Source organism: Bombina bombina, chromosome 2, assembly GCF_027579735.1.
Source record: "Bombina bombina isolate aBomBom1 chromosome 2, aBomBom1.pri, whole genome shotgun sequence".
Classification (NCBI taxonomy): domain Eukaryota; kingdom Metazoa; phylum Chordata; class Amphibia; order Anura; family Bombinatoridae; genus Bombina; species Bombina bombina.
The window spans coordinates 25,579,833-25,593,692 of NC_069500.1; positions in this window are offsets into that span (position 1 = coordinate 25,579,833).

Below are 13,860 nucleotides of genomic sequence, written 5' to 3' on the forward strand. Positions count from 1 at the left end.
CAAGAATAGCTTCTATCTCATATTCCAAATCCTGGGAAAGAACATGTGTAACAGAATCCACGGTAAATCTGTCGGAAAGACAGGGTTTAACCAGGGAGACATGGAAAGTCGGGTGCAACTTATATGAGTGTGGCAGTTGTAGAGTGACAGTAGCTGGATTCCTAACGGCAATTATAGGAAAAGGACCTATAAATAGCTTACTCATTTTCTTGGAGGGTGTATGTAAGCGCAAATTTTTAGTTGACAACCAGACTAGTTGTCCAACCTGGTAGACAGGTTGAGGCTTATGCCGCAAGTCATAATAACGTTTATGGGATGCTTGTGCATGTTTTATGTTGTCTCGAGCAACAGACAAGGTCTGGGAGATGTCATTCACAGTGTCGTTGACTTTAGGACAGGGAGATGGTGCATAAGGAAGGAAGCTGATTCTGGGATGGAGTCCATGATTGAGAAAGAAAGGGCTAAAGCCAGTTGAAGAATTCTTAGCGTTGTTGTAGGCGAATTCTGCCAGAGCTAGATGGTCAGCCCATTGATCCTGTTGGTTGGAGCAAAAGCAACGGAGGTATTGCTCCAACCACTGATTGGTGCGCTCTGCCTGTCCATTCGTTTGTGGATGATAAGAAGTTGTGAGCTTTTGAGTTACTTGTAGAGTATTACATAAATGTCTCCAAAACCGAGAGGTGAATTGTGATCCTCTGTCCGAAAGGAGTACCATAGGCAACCCATGTAATCTAACAACATTCCTGATAAACAAGTCGCAAGTTTGTTGTGCAGTGGGTACTCCTATAGCTGGTATGAAATGCGCCATTTTTGTTAGTAGATCAACTACTACAAAAATGGAGGTGTAGGACAAAGATTTTGGTAGATCGACAATAAAATCCATTGCGAGATGAGTCCAAGGGGTTTCTGGAACTGGATATGGTTGTAAAAGTCCCATCGGAGATTGATGTGATGGTTTACACGTGGCACAAATACCACAATTTGAAATATAGTCTTCTACAGAGGAAAGCATAGTTGGCCACCAGTAATTACGCTTAAGTAGCTCTAGAGTTTTTTGTATGCCTAAATGTCCCGTGAGTGGGGAATCATGATGAGCTCGTAAAAGAGAAATTCTATACTGAGGTGGTATGTATAGATGTTTACCATGGTAATATAAACCATCTGGATTTCTTTGCAGAAGATGAGTTGGTTTTGTGGAATCCTGATTTTGAGCTTTCTGGAACTGAGGATCTTTATGAACGAGTAGACCTAAAAAGTTTGATGAGGGTATAACTGTAGACGGGGTTTCCACATTGAGCGGTCTAATGTCTTTGCGGGAGAGGGCGTCAGCTTTGCCGTTTCGACTACCAGGTCTGTAGGTGATGAGATAATTGAATCGTGAGAAATAGAGATTCCAGCGGAGTTGTCTGGAGGAGAGAGTCCTACTTTGTTGTAAATATTGTAAATTTTTGTGATCTGTAATAACGATAATAGGGTGTAAAGCTCCCTCTAATAGATGTCGCCATTGCTCAAATGCTGTTTTGATGGCCAGTAATTCCTTTTCCCCTATGGGGTAATTTCGTTCAGCTGGTAGCATGAGCCTGGAAAGATAGGCGACAGGATGCATCACATCAGTAAGAGACTGTTTCTGTGACAACACTGCCCCCAGAGCATAATCCGACGCATCAACCTCTACAATAAATTGTAAATCTGGGTCTGGGAATTTAAGAATAGGTGCCGTGGTGAAGTCAGTTTTCAACTGTTGGAAGACTCTCTGACAGTCAGATGTCCAGTTAAAAGTGTTTGTGTGTTTTGTTAAATCAGTAAGTGGTTTAGCAGTCTGGGCGAAATTACGAATAAACTTTCGATAGAAATTCGCAAAACCAAGGAATCTTTGTACTTGTTTGCGATTTTTTGGGGTAGGCCACTGAGTGATAGCATGGATTTTAGAGTCATCCATTTTAATACCAGTGTTCGATATAATGTAACCCAAGAAAGTGACTTGACTGCAATGAAATTCACACTTTTCTAGTTTAGCGTATAACTTATGTTGACGAAGTCTTGCTAACACTGTTCTCACGTGGGTCACATGTTGTTGTATAGTATCAGAATAGATCAAGATGTCGTCAAGATAAACTACTATAAAGGTGTCCAAGATGTCTTTAAAAATGTCATTTATGAAACATTGGAATGTAGCTGGAGCGTTACATAACCCAAAAGGCATAACGGTATATTCATACAAGCCATAACGAGTTCTGAAAGCTGTTAACCATTCATCTCCAGCTCTCATTCTTATAAGATTGTAAGCACCCCTGAGGTCCAATTTTGTGAAGACTTTGGCAGTGCGCAATCTTTCTATCAATTCAGGGATGAGGGGTAATGGGTAGCGATTTTTCTTGGTACGTTTGTTTAACTCCCTGTAGTCAATAATTGGTCTGAGCGACTGATCTTTGTTTTTAACAAAAAATATACCTGCGCCAGCAGGTGAGGTGGAAGGTCTAATAAACCCTTTTGCTAGATTTTCCTGTAGATATAATTTTAGGTGATCTAATTCGGGTTTAGATAGGGGGTATATGTGACCCACTGGTATTGTGGAGCCAGGTAAGAGGTCTATAGGACAGTCGTAGGTCCTGTGTGGCGGAAGTGTCTGTGCATCAGTCTTGTTAAATACGTCTTGGAAATCAGTATATTCGGATGGCAACTGAGAAGTAGATGAGAGAAGAATATTATTGAGAGGGAAACAAGTTTGAGAGCAGTAGGAAGACGTTAGGTCTATAGTCAATTTGTGCCAGTCAAAGATAGGTTTATGGAGTTGTAACCAAGTAAGACCTAATATAACAGGATATAGAGGACTAGGTATAATGTCAAAGCTGATAGATTCTCTATGTCCTGTGGAGGTGCACATAAGTAAGGGAGTGGTTTCAAGTGTTACTGGACCATAGGATAATGAAGACCCATCAACCAAATTTATAGAAACAGGAGACATTTTTGCTTGTGAGGGTATTTTATTTCTATTTACAAAATCACAATCAATGTAATTTCCTGAAGCGCCTGTATCAATAATCGCATCAATCTTTAGGCAATGTAGATCCCACTGTAAAGTAAAAGACATAGAAATATGTGGTTGTTTTGGTCTGTTTACTGAAAGGCTAAGAAATGTTGAAGAAGTCTTACCGTTTTTTGTCTTTTTTAAGAGAGGACATGCTGTCAGGTCATGCTCAGGGGCAGCGCAGTACATACACAGACGATGAGTGCGTCTTCTGCCCTTCTCCTCAGGTGATAAAGGACCTCTGATAAATCCAATATCCATTGGAGTCTCATTCTCCCTAGAGGGTACTGGTGGAGTATTCTGTCTCTTGTATGAGGTTGGGGTGTTTGCCCTCTCTTGTTTGCGTTCCCTTATACGCCTATCAATTGTAGTACAATGTGTGAAGAGATCCTCCAAATGCTCTGGTACACCAGTACGGGAGAGCTCATCTTTGATGTCTTCTGAAAGCCCAATCCTAAACTGATGTCTAAGCGAGGGTTCATTCCACTTTGATTCAATTGCATAGATTTTAAATTGTGATATATAATTTTCTACAGGTTGTCTGCCCTGTCTCAAGGCCCTGAGAGAGGATTCGGCAGATTCCTGTTTAAAAGGATCTTCATATAGTGAGGATAGAGCCTTTAGAAAATCCTGTATAGAGTTTAGAATGGGATTCTGATTTTCAAACAAACTATCCGCCCAGACACGGGGTTCACCCCTTAAATAAGAGATAGTAGTCAACACCTTAATTCTATCAGTGCTATAAGTTCTGGGTTTTAGTTCAAACATCAAAAGACAAGCATTTCTAAATTCCTTAAACATTGCTCTATTACCACTAAACTTGTCAGGAAAAGACACCTGTGGTTCAGGATGTGCTTCTGCATGTGCAGTTTTAGTAGTATACATATCTCTAAGGCAATCTTTGAGCACCTGATTTTCAGTTTGCACATCTCTGAGAGTTAAATTTACAGAATCCATACGTTGAGTTAAAGTGGCAATTTGGTTTGCAATTTCTGTCATATCCATAGTGCTATACCTGTATTTAGAGGCTGGATTATACTGTTATAATTATATTTCTTGTTTGTTTGTTCACTATGGGAAGTGAAACATACAGGATTTCTTATAGCAATTATTATAGAATTTGACAAAAATATGTATAGTGTTACAGGTTGGTTAACAGAATAAGACTTTTGCTAGGTTAACCTATCTGTATTAATATTTGCCAGCTAGATAGTTTTATCCTACAAACACTGTAGTCTGCAGTAAACTAATTAGGCAGGATTAAAGTTCAGGTTCATGCAATAATACTGTCCAGATATTCAGTGAGATATTGATCAAGGTAGATACTGAAGCGAATGAAATATAAGGTTTCAAGTAATAGTATTGGTAAACATACGACCTGTTAATCAGTCCTGGAAACAGAGGTGTGCAAAGTTATATGAGAGACCGCGGAGGTTTGCGGCTTGCAGCGTGGAGCTGTGTGAGAATGGCTCCAGGCGGTAGCTGATGACGTCAGTGGGTAGCAGCCGATACTGGTCTGAGACAAGCTGAAAGTACAAGCTGCGGTTAGTCGCGAGAGCGAGAGTGCCGCTCTGAGATGCTGGGAAAATTAGGTGGAGCCGGATTGGCTCAGTTTCACACACAGTTCACTGAGAATTGCAGATAATCCAGCATAGAAGAGAGGCAAAGGTGTGTCTTAAATAGGCAGGTGCATTCATTAAAGGGGCAGTGAGCAGAGAAAAAAGGAAGGATCTGACAGGTGCAGACGTAGGAAGTGTTTCCCCATAGGAAACAATGGGGCTGCGTTAGGAGCTGAACGCTGCTTTTTTGCAGGTGTTAGGTTTTTTTTCAGCTCAAACAGCCCCATTGTTTCCTATGGGGGAATCGTGCACGAGCACGTTTTTGAGGCCGGCCGCGTCCGTAAGCAACTCTGGTATCGAGAGTTGCATTTGCGGTAAAAATGCTCTACGCTCCTTTTTTGGAGCCTAACGCAGCATTTGTTTGAACTCTCGATACCAGAGTTAATTTTATGGTGCGGCCAGAAAAAAGCCCGCGGAGCGTTAACAGCCCTTTTACCGCCAAACTCCAAATCTAGGCCTGAGTTTGCTATGAGAAATCAAACTGTTCACGGAGATATGCATTCCTGGAGGGGAGGAGGCATGTTCCGTTGTAACTAGCAGCTGAAAAACTAACAGTGCATACATTAGTTATTCACTTCAGAGCTATCTTCCAATGAACATGCCCCCTCACCTTCTTCCCTTCTGTAGTATTGTAAGATAATTTACAACCGTTCACGGAGGTGACTGTGCATTCCTGGAGCTGTGCTGCAGACAATAGTGCAGATGTATTTATAATGCAAAAAAAAGTGGCAGTGCTTTTATTATAATGCCTTCACAAACTGAATGTTTTTTTATGAGGCACATAAGATAAATATAATAATATATACAGCTAATGTAGCACTCGCACAGCTCCAGAGTGATAATCCTCTGACTTGATTAATAAAAGTATATGGCATGTTCATCACATGACTGCTGTGCCTGTGTGGCAATATGGCGGCATACATAGTTTTACCAAGTGCTGGATCAGCAGTTTGATTGAAGACACTCTAATTGAACTGTTTGAGGTAAACTGACCCTCAAGAATAGAGATTCATGCGTAGTGTTTTATTATTTATCAGTATAAGTTAGTTTAAAGGATTTTTTGAAGGTGTTATAGGTCCCTTTAAGGTGAGTCCTACCATACACCAATTAAAGGCTACAAGGGAGTGTCCTTCTTAGACAAAGACAAGGCCAAAGCCTGGTCTTTAGTTTACATATGTTTGTATAATAACAGTAAAGTTTAAGAATGAACTACTTGACAATTCTAGGAATAAATTCTCTGGTTTTATGACACCACACATTGCACCAGGGAAATAGAAGTACCGGCAGCATTCTTTATTAACCTCACCAGCCCAGAGACCTGTAGATCATTCCACCACGGAAATAGAAGTACCGGCAGCATTCTTTATTAACCTCACTAGCCCAGAGACCTTTAGATCATTCCACCAGGGAAATAGAAGTACCGGCAGCATTCTTTATTAATCTCACCAGCGCAGAGACCTTTAGATCATTCTACCAGGGAAATAGAAGTACCGGCAGCATTCTTTATTAACCTCTCCAGCCCAAAGACCTTTAGATCATTCTACCAGTGAAATAGAAGTACCAGCAGCATTCTTTATTAACCTCACCAGCCCAGAGACCTTTAGATAATTCCACCAGGGAAATAGAAGTACCGGCAACATTCTTTATTAACCTCACCAGTCCAGAGACCTTTAGATCATTCCACCAGGGAAATAGAAGTACTGGCAGCATTCTTTATTAATCTCACCAGCCCAGAGACCTTTAGATCATTCCACCAGGGAAATAGAAGTACCGGCAGCATTCTTTATTAACCTCACCAGCCCAGAGACTTTTAGATCATTCCACCGGGGAAATAAAAATACTGGCAGCATTCTTTATTAATCTCACCAGCCCAGAGACCTGAAAATCATTCTACCAGGGAAATAGAAGTACTAGCAGCATTCTTATAGAATCTCACCAGCGCAGAGACCTTTAGATAATTTTACCAGGGAAATAGAAGTATTGGTGAGCATTCTTTAGTAATCTCACCAGCCCAGAGACCTTTAGATCATTCTACCAGGGAAATAGAAGTACCGGCAGCATTCTTTATTAATCTCACCAGCCCAGAGACCTTTAGATCATTCTACCTTGGAAATAGAAGTACCGGCAACATTCTTTATTAATCTCACCAGCCCAGAGACCTTTAGATCATTCTACCAGGGAAATCGAAGTACCGGCAGCATTCTTTATTAATCTCACTAGCCCAGAGACCTTTAGATCATTCCACCAGGGAAATAGAAGTACTGGCAGCATTCTTTATTAATCTCACCAGCCCAGAGACCTTTAGATAATTCCACCAGGGAAATAGAAGTACTGGCAGCATTATTTTTAATCTCAGCAGCCCAGAGACCTTTAGCTCATTCCACCAGGAAATAGAAGTATCGGCAGCATTCTTTATAAACCTCGCCAGCCCAGAGACCTTTAGATCATTCCACCAGGAAATAGAAGTACAGGTAGCCCTCAGTTTACACCAGTGTTAGGTTCCAGGAGGAATGGTTGTAAATCGAAACCGTTGTAAATTGAAAACCAGTTTATAATGTAAGTCAATGGGAAGTGAGGGAGTAAGGTTCAAGGCCCCTCTCAAAATTGTGATAAGTAACACCCAATACATTGTTTTTAAAGGTTTGAAATGAAGACTTTAAATGCTAAACAGCATTATAAACTTAATAATATAGATTGTATCAACATCAAACTAAGTTTAATGAACAAAAACATTTGCTAAACATCACCTAATAAAATAATTACACAACAAATTGCATCATCATCAAACTAAGTTTAATGAACAAAAACATTTTTTTACTTGCATTTTTCTGCAATCAGTTCTCTGCACTGTTAGCATGTTAGATAATATTGGTTCTACACCTATTCTATGCATTTCAATCTGCAGTGATTAATAGGCAGTTAGGCACCCTCACCTGAATCTGCTGGACAGGAAGATAATAGGGAAGTGGTTACTCGATAGCTAATGTCTGTTCTGTGTACACAGATCAATTTCAGGCTGTTAAACTAGCTTAACTTTGCTGAAACACAAGCGGACAGCTCCACCTACTGGCTATTTTAATTAGTGCACTGATTTTTAATGCATTTTAATAGCGGTCCCATGACTGGTAAAAAGGTTGTCATTCTGAACCGGCGCAAATTGAACCAGCGTAAACCAAGGGCCACCTGTATTGGTAGCATTCTTTATTAACCTCGCCAGCCCAAAGACCTTTAGATCATTCCACCAGGGAAATAGAAGTACCGGCAGCATTCTTTATTAACCTCACCAGCCCAGAGACCTTTAGATCATTCCACCAGGGAAATAGAAGTACCGGCAGCATTCTTTATTAACCTCACCAGCCCAGAGACCTTTAGATCATTCCACCAGGGACATAAAAATACTGGCAGCATTCTTTATTAATCTCACCAGCCCAGAGACCTGAAGATCATTCTACCAGGGAAATAGAAGTACTGGCAGCATTCTTATAGAATCTCACCAGCGCAGAGACCTTTTGATAATTCTGCCAGGGAAATAGAAGTATTGATGAGACCTTTAGATCATTCCACCAGGGACATAGAAATACTGGCAGCATTCTTTATTAATCTCACCAGCCCAGAGACCTTTAGATCATTCTACCATGGAAATAGAAGTACTGGCAACATTCTTTATTAATCTCACCAGCCCAGAGACATTTAGATCATTCCACCAGGGAAATAGAAGTACTGGCAGCATTATTTTTAATCTCAGCAGCCCAGAGACCTTTAGATCATTCCACCAGGAAATATAAGTATCGGCAGCATTCTTTATTAACCTCACCAGCCCAGAGACCTTTAGATCATTCTACCAGGGAAATAGAAGTACTGGCAGCATTCTTTATTAATCTCACCAGCACAGAGACCTTTAGATCATTCTACCAGGGAAATAGAAGTACCGGCAGCATTCTTTATTAATCTCACCAGCCCAAAGACCTTTAGATCATTCCACCAGGAAATAGAAGTACCGGCAGCATTCTTTATTATTCTCACCAGCGCAGAGACCTTTAGATCATTCCACCAGGAATTTAGATCATTCTCACCAGCGCAGAGACCTTTAGCTCATTCTATCAGGGAAATAGAAGTACTGGCAGCATTCTTTATTAATCTCACCAGTGCAGAGACCTTTAGGTCGTCGGGTCCTAAGTTCTACAACTGCCTAACCACATCCCGGACTACCTGGCTATGCCCTCAGAGCAAATGAGACTCCCCCTGCCCCTGCCCATAGAACAACCAGAACAACAAATCTTCCCCTCCTGTCCTCACTCGTGGAAAAACCAATACTAAAGCAGCGTTATAAAATCTGCTGATCAGTGATTGTTATTTCTGCACACATTTAGTGTCAATAATACAATAGCATCCTGACAAGGAAAGATGATTTACACATAGTCAAATTGTGAAAATTCCTTTTATCCATTAACTGCAACTTATAAGTATTAGAATCAATCAGGCAGACAAAAGCACAGCTAGAAAACGTTTATAAATTAAAACAGGTATTTAGCATCATTTTGAATTCTGCTTTCATGCGGTGAATGTGTTATTTAAATTCACTTAGAGATGCAGCTAGTCCCTCAAGTAACATTTACATTAAGCAGCACAGACAGTATAGATAAATATACCCTGCAATGCAATCACAGCGTCCTTCTGGTGCGTTACAATCTATACATCATTACTGAGATTAGGAAAAAGGAGCTTTTTATCAGTAGCTGGTCTATATCGGATCTTTATTTAGAGATATATTTACACTAATTCCCCAGCCTCGGTGAGCAAAAGGCAACCGGAGATAAAGTGCTGTCATTTAGTTCATCATTTTATTCTTTCAACTCTTTTCCCCTTGTCTGTTTTACCCTTGATACCATCAATGAGTTAGTGATAGGCGCATACAGACACTTCAATGATTTTTGATATATGTCTCACTTTCCAGGACCTAGAGCACTAGAGACAACTCAAATGCAATTTTTCGTTGACCATGCAATTTATAACCAAACGATAGAAGTCAAGTGATTAGTTATTTTTTATAGCAAAAGAATATTTAGCAAATTAACTGCTCTCCAAAAATAATTTCATCCAGGGCTATTGGAACTGGGATATATTTGTTAATAAATTGTTTAAAGGGACAGTCTATTCCAGAATTGTTATTGTATAAAAAGATAGATAATCCCTTTATTACCCATTCCCCAGTTTTGCATAACCAACACAGAAATATAAAAGTACTTTTTACTTCTGTGATTACCTTGTATCTAAGCCTATGCAGACTGCCCCCTTATTTCAGTTCTTTTAACAGACTTGCATTTTAGCCAATCAGTGCTGACTCATAATTAACTCCACGGGAGTGAGCACAACTTTATCTATATGACACATATGAACTAGCGCTAGAATACCAAGAGAACAAAGCAAATTTGATGAAAAAAGTAAATTGAAAAGTTGTTTAAAATTACATGCCCTATCTGAGTAATAAAAGTTTAATTTTGACTAGATTGTCCCTTTAACCCTTTCATTTAAAACTAATTGTATAACAGTCTGTTGCTTTATTCTGTAGCACTTGTAAATAAAGGGAGCTATTCAATCAGTTAGAAGATGTTATATGTTATTTATAAGAATACATATTTACATATGTTGTTTTTCTTTTTTCTTGTTGTAAAATGAATGCCTGCTCCTTTGCATATTGGGTGTTTTACTGTCCACTAATAAACCTATGAAAGACTTCCTTAACCGCCAGCGAGATGCATGTACTACCAATTTTAAAATCAAAGTAAAAAGTTTATCCTTAAGGGGACAGTAAACATTGTGTAATATGTTACATAACTCTGCAGCCGACAGCTATATGCAGTTCAATGGCATGAACCAGTGTGCTGTGATTAGCCAGTAAGCTAGTTGAAAAAAACTGCTGCACCGTAGAGGATGGCTTCGCTTACAGGGTATAATTTTAGCCCTCAAAGTAGGTATTTTGGAAAAGATTTTCATGCAAAAGTCTGTCCTTATGTTACATAATTCTAAACATAGTTTACCGTCCCTTTAACCTTTTTTATGCATTTTACCTTTTTAAATAATTATCTTTCTTATGTATGATATAACTTGTTGTGTATCACGTTTCTTTATATCGTACTGATTAATAGGCCATGGTTGTATGTGTTTATATATGGCTTGAAATTCCAGAGTGGAAATGTCTTAGGTCACATGATAAAAAAGGACAGACAGCAGCTATGATTGGTTATCTAAAATATTTTCTAATTATTTAGTAATAATACTGTAAATCCCTCATGGGCGAATAATGTGAGCAAGTTGTCTGTGAATACAGAGTATGAGTATGGTAATTTATAAATATTTACACAACTAGGAATGCAAAACCATTCAGGGCCAGATTATAAGTAGAGGGCTAACAGTTATGCGCAAGCGATAAGAGGTTTACAACAAGTGTTTGCGGACGTCAAGTGAATATATTGCTGAAAAAAAATGTGCAACACCATTGCAACTCTAAAAAGTTTGTAATCCATAAAGACTTCATCTCGCTCCTGGTCACTGCTGTGAGCTGCGAGATCAGCTCTATTATAATCAATAAAGCGGCAGCTGTCTCATAAGTGCATAGAATGAGTTCCATTGTCAAAGTTTCCCAGCATCATGATAACCCCTTTAAAGCTACTAAATAAAACAACAAAATCCTTTGTAAAACAGTCCTCTCTATCTTTTGCACAAAAGAGTTATAGATGCAAGGGAGGAAAGCATAATTATGTTGCTATATAAATCCTGTTAATGTAAGTTCAGTTGTCAGCTTCTTTATTGTAAATCAGGTAGGGTCTGTATAGGTTGAATTCAATTGATTTTTGTCTTTTTTCAACTTCATCTACTATTTTAATATGGGGTCGATCACAATATATCAACTATTGGCTCCTTAAATAGATTTTGTTATTCCAACCAAAATGGGATCTGCGTTCCTTAAGTGATTACAATACTACATGTATCATTTGTTAAAAATCTTCTGAGTTTTCAACAAAATAACTCCAAAAAACTACGTTTTTTTTAAATAGAAACTGGTAGGTTTTCAAAATATGACACATACAATAGCCTATTCACACCTCTTAGGGTTACAGCAAAGCTCTATTCATATAACCATTTGTTCTTTCTGCAAGTAAAATACTTCTTTGCATGTGTAACATTAACCTATTGTCATCACAACACATCCTCAGCACTCAGTATCCATAGGAATTCCTTATGTATCTTGGTAGGATGTACATACTTCTATAGGCACTTCAGAATAACATCTACAAATAGTGTGTTTTTATATTTTATATCTGATTTAAGTCTCACACTGTAGTGATTGTCACAAATAGAAAAGAGGTTATAAAAAATTGTTTTTTACAGGAGATCACATAATCGTGGCTTTCAGAGTTAACTATTGCAAATAAAATGCATCTATTAGGTTATCAGGATGGCCAAACTGTGCACTGTTTTCTATCACTTTATGGTTGTTTGACAACTTTCACAAGGATTCTTTTAAACTATATATATTTTGAGTGTTTGCTAAAGGGCTGGGATTCTATCCAGAACACTGATAATTACTTTTATTACAGGATTTTCACTTCTGTAAATCTCAAACCCGCTGCCTTGCTGCTTTTTATCTTTCTAAGAGACCCTTAAACAAGATTGCGCAATCATGAATGGCTTTTTATAGGAGGTGGGGCCGTCATTCATGCAAGATTGTCTGCACGCCGTACATGGGGGCCTATATGTATAACATATACAGTATATAGCCATATAGTGCAAATGACAAGTGCACAGTACTAAACTTACCTAGGTATGCTATTCAACAAAGAAAACCAAGTAAATATGAAACTAATGTAATTTTGACATTTTTTTTTTTTTGTGTTTGTTTAATTGCCTGCTCTGTCAGAAGCATGAAAGTTGAACTGTTACTTTTATGTCCATGTAAATGTAACTAGGGGCAAAGCCTTTGGATGACTGTAAGCCTCAGTAACTAGAAAGCTATAAAAACCATCTCCTGAGACAACCAAAGCTACAGATGTATCTGTTAGACCTTTCAAGGATTCATCACGTTATTATGAGCCTTACAAGTCTGATCAATACTGAAACCCTTCAAAGCCAAAGCGAACAATAAAAATTCAACAATTCGCGCCTTTGAGATAAAACCTTTGTTTTAAGCATTCTGGGAACTTAGCTTCTCTAATGACACTAAGAAAAATATACTAAGCCTGGAGAAGGTCTTGTTATTTGTTTTATTTAAAAAATGACCAGAAGTAATATCCAGCTGCCAAGTGTTTACTATCACAGCCATAACTGTATCCAAAATGATGCAAAAGAATAATATTCGCTGATGTCACTTTTCCTCTAATAGATTCACAATCAGCAATCAAAGATGTGTGATGTAAACAACATTTTTACAATTTTATTAAAAAAGTTAATTGCCAGGCCAAAAAAAAGCCAAGATATGCAAAACAAGCTGAAAGCAAATTTATGAAAAAGAGGGTAGTGAAATGAATTCTGCCGGTGAGTGTGGGAAAGTATCTACTGGGCTAAACCAGTGCAAAGTCATCAAAAGTAATGGAAAACTGTTTCTTCTTATGAATTATATTGGGTTAAGCTTTAAAAATCTATTCAATGAGCACTTCTGGTGCAGGCTGGCTAATGGGAGTCTCCAACCATAAGTAAGAACAGTTCAAAGCTTCCTTACATCTCCACCACCTCAGATTTAAAACATCTATGATTAGTCCCAATGCGAATGCGACTTCGCGTTTGCATTGAATGGAAGCATTGCGTTCACGAGAGCGTACCTCCATGGCTCCAAAAGGAGCCTCGTTCTCATGCAGTGAGTCATGTCTGAGAACCTAGGGCAGCAAAAGGGGTAAGTAGCGCAGCGATGGGCAGCAAAAGTTTAATATATATGTATATAATTATATATATATATATATTTATGTGTTTATGTGTATATAATTATATATATATTTATGTGTTTATATGTGTATATATAATTATATATATATATATATATGTATGTGTTTATGTGTATATATAATTATATATATATATTTATGTGTTTATATGTGTATATATAATTATATATATATATTTATGTGTTTATATGTGTATATAATTATATATATATATATATATATATATATATATATATATATATATATATATATATATATATATATGTGTTTATATGTG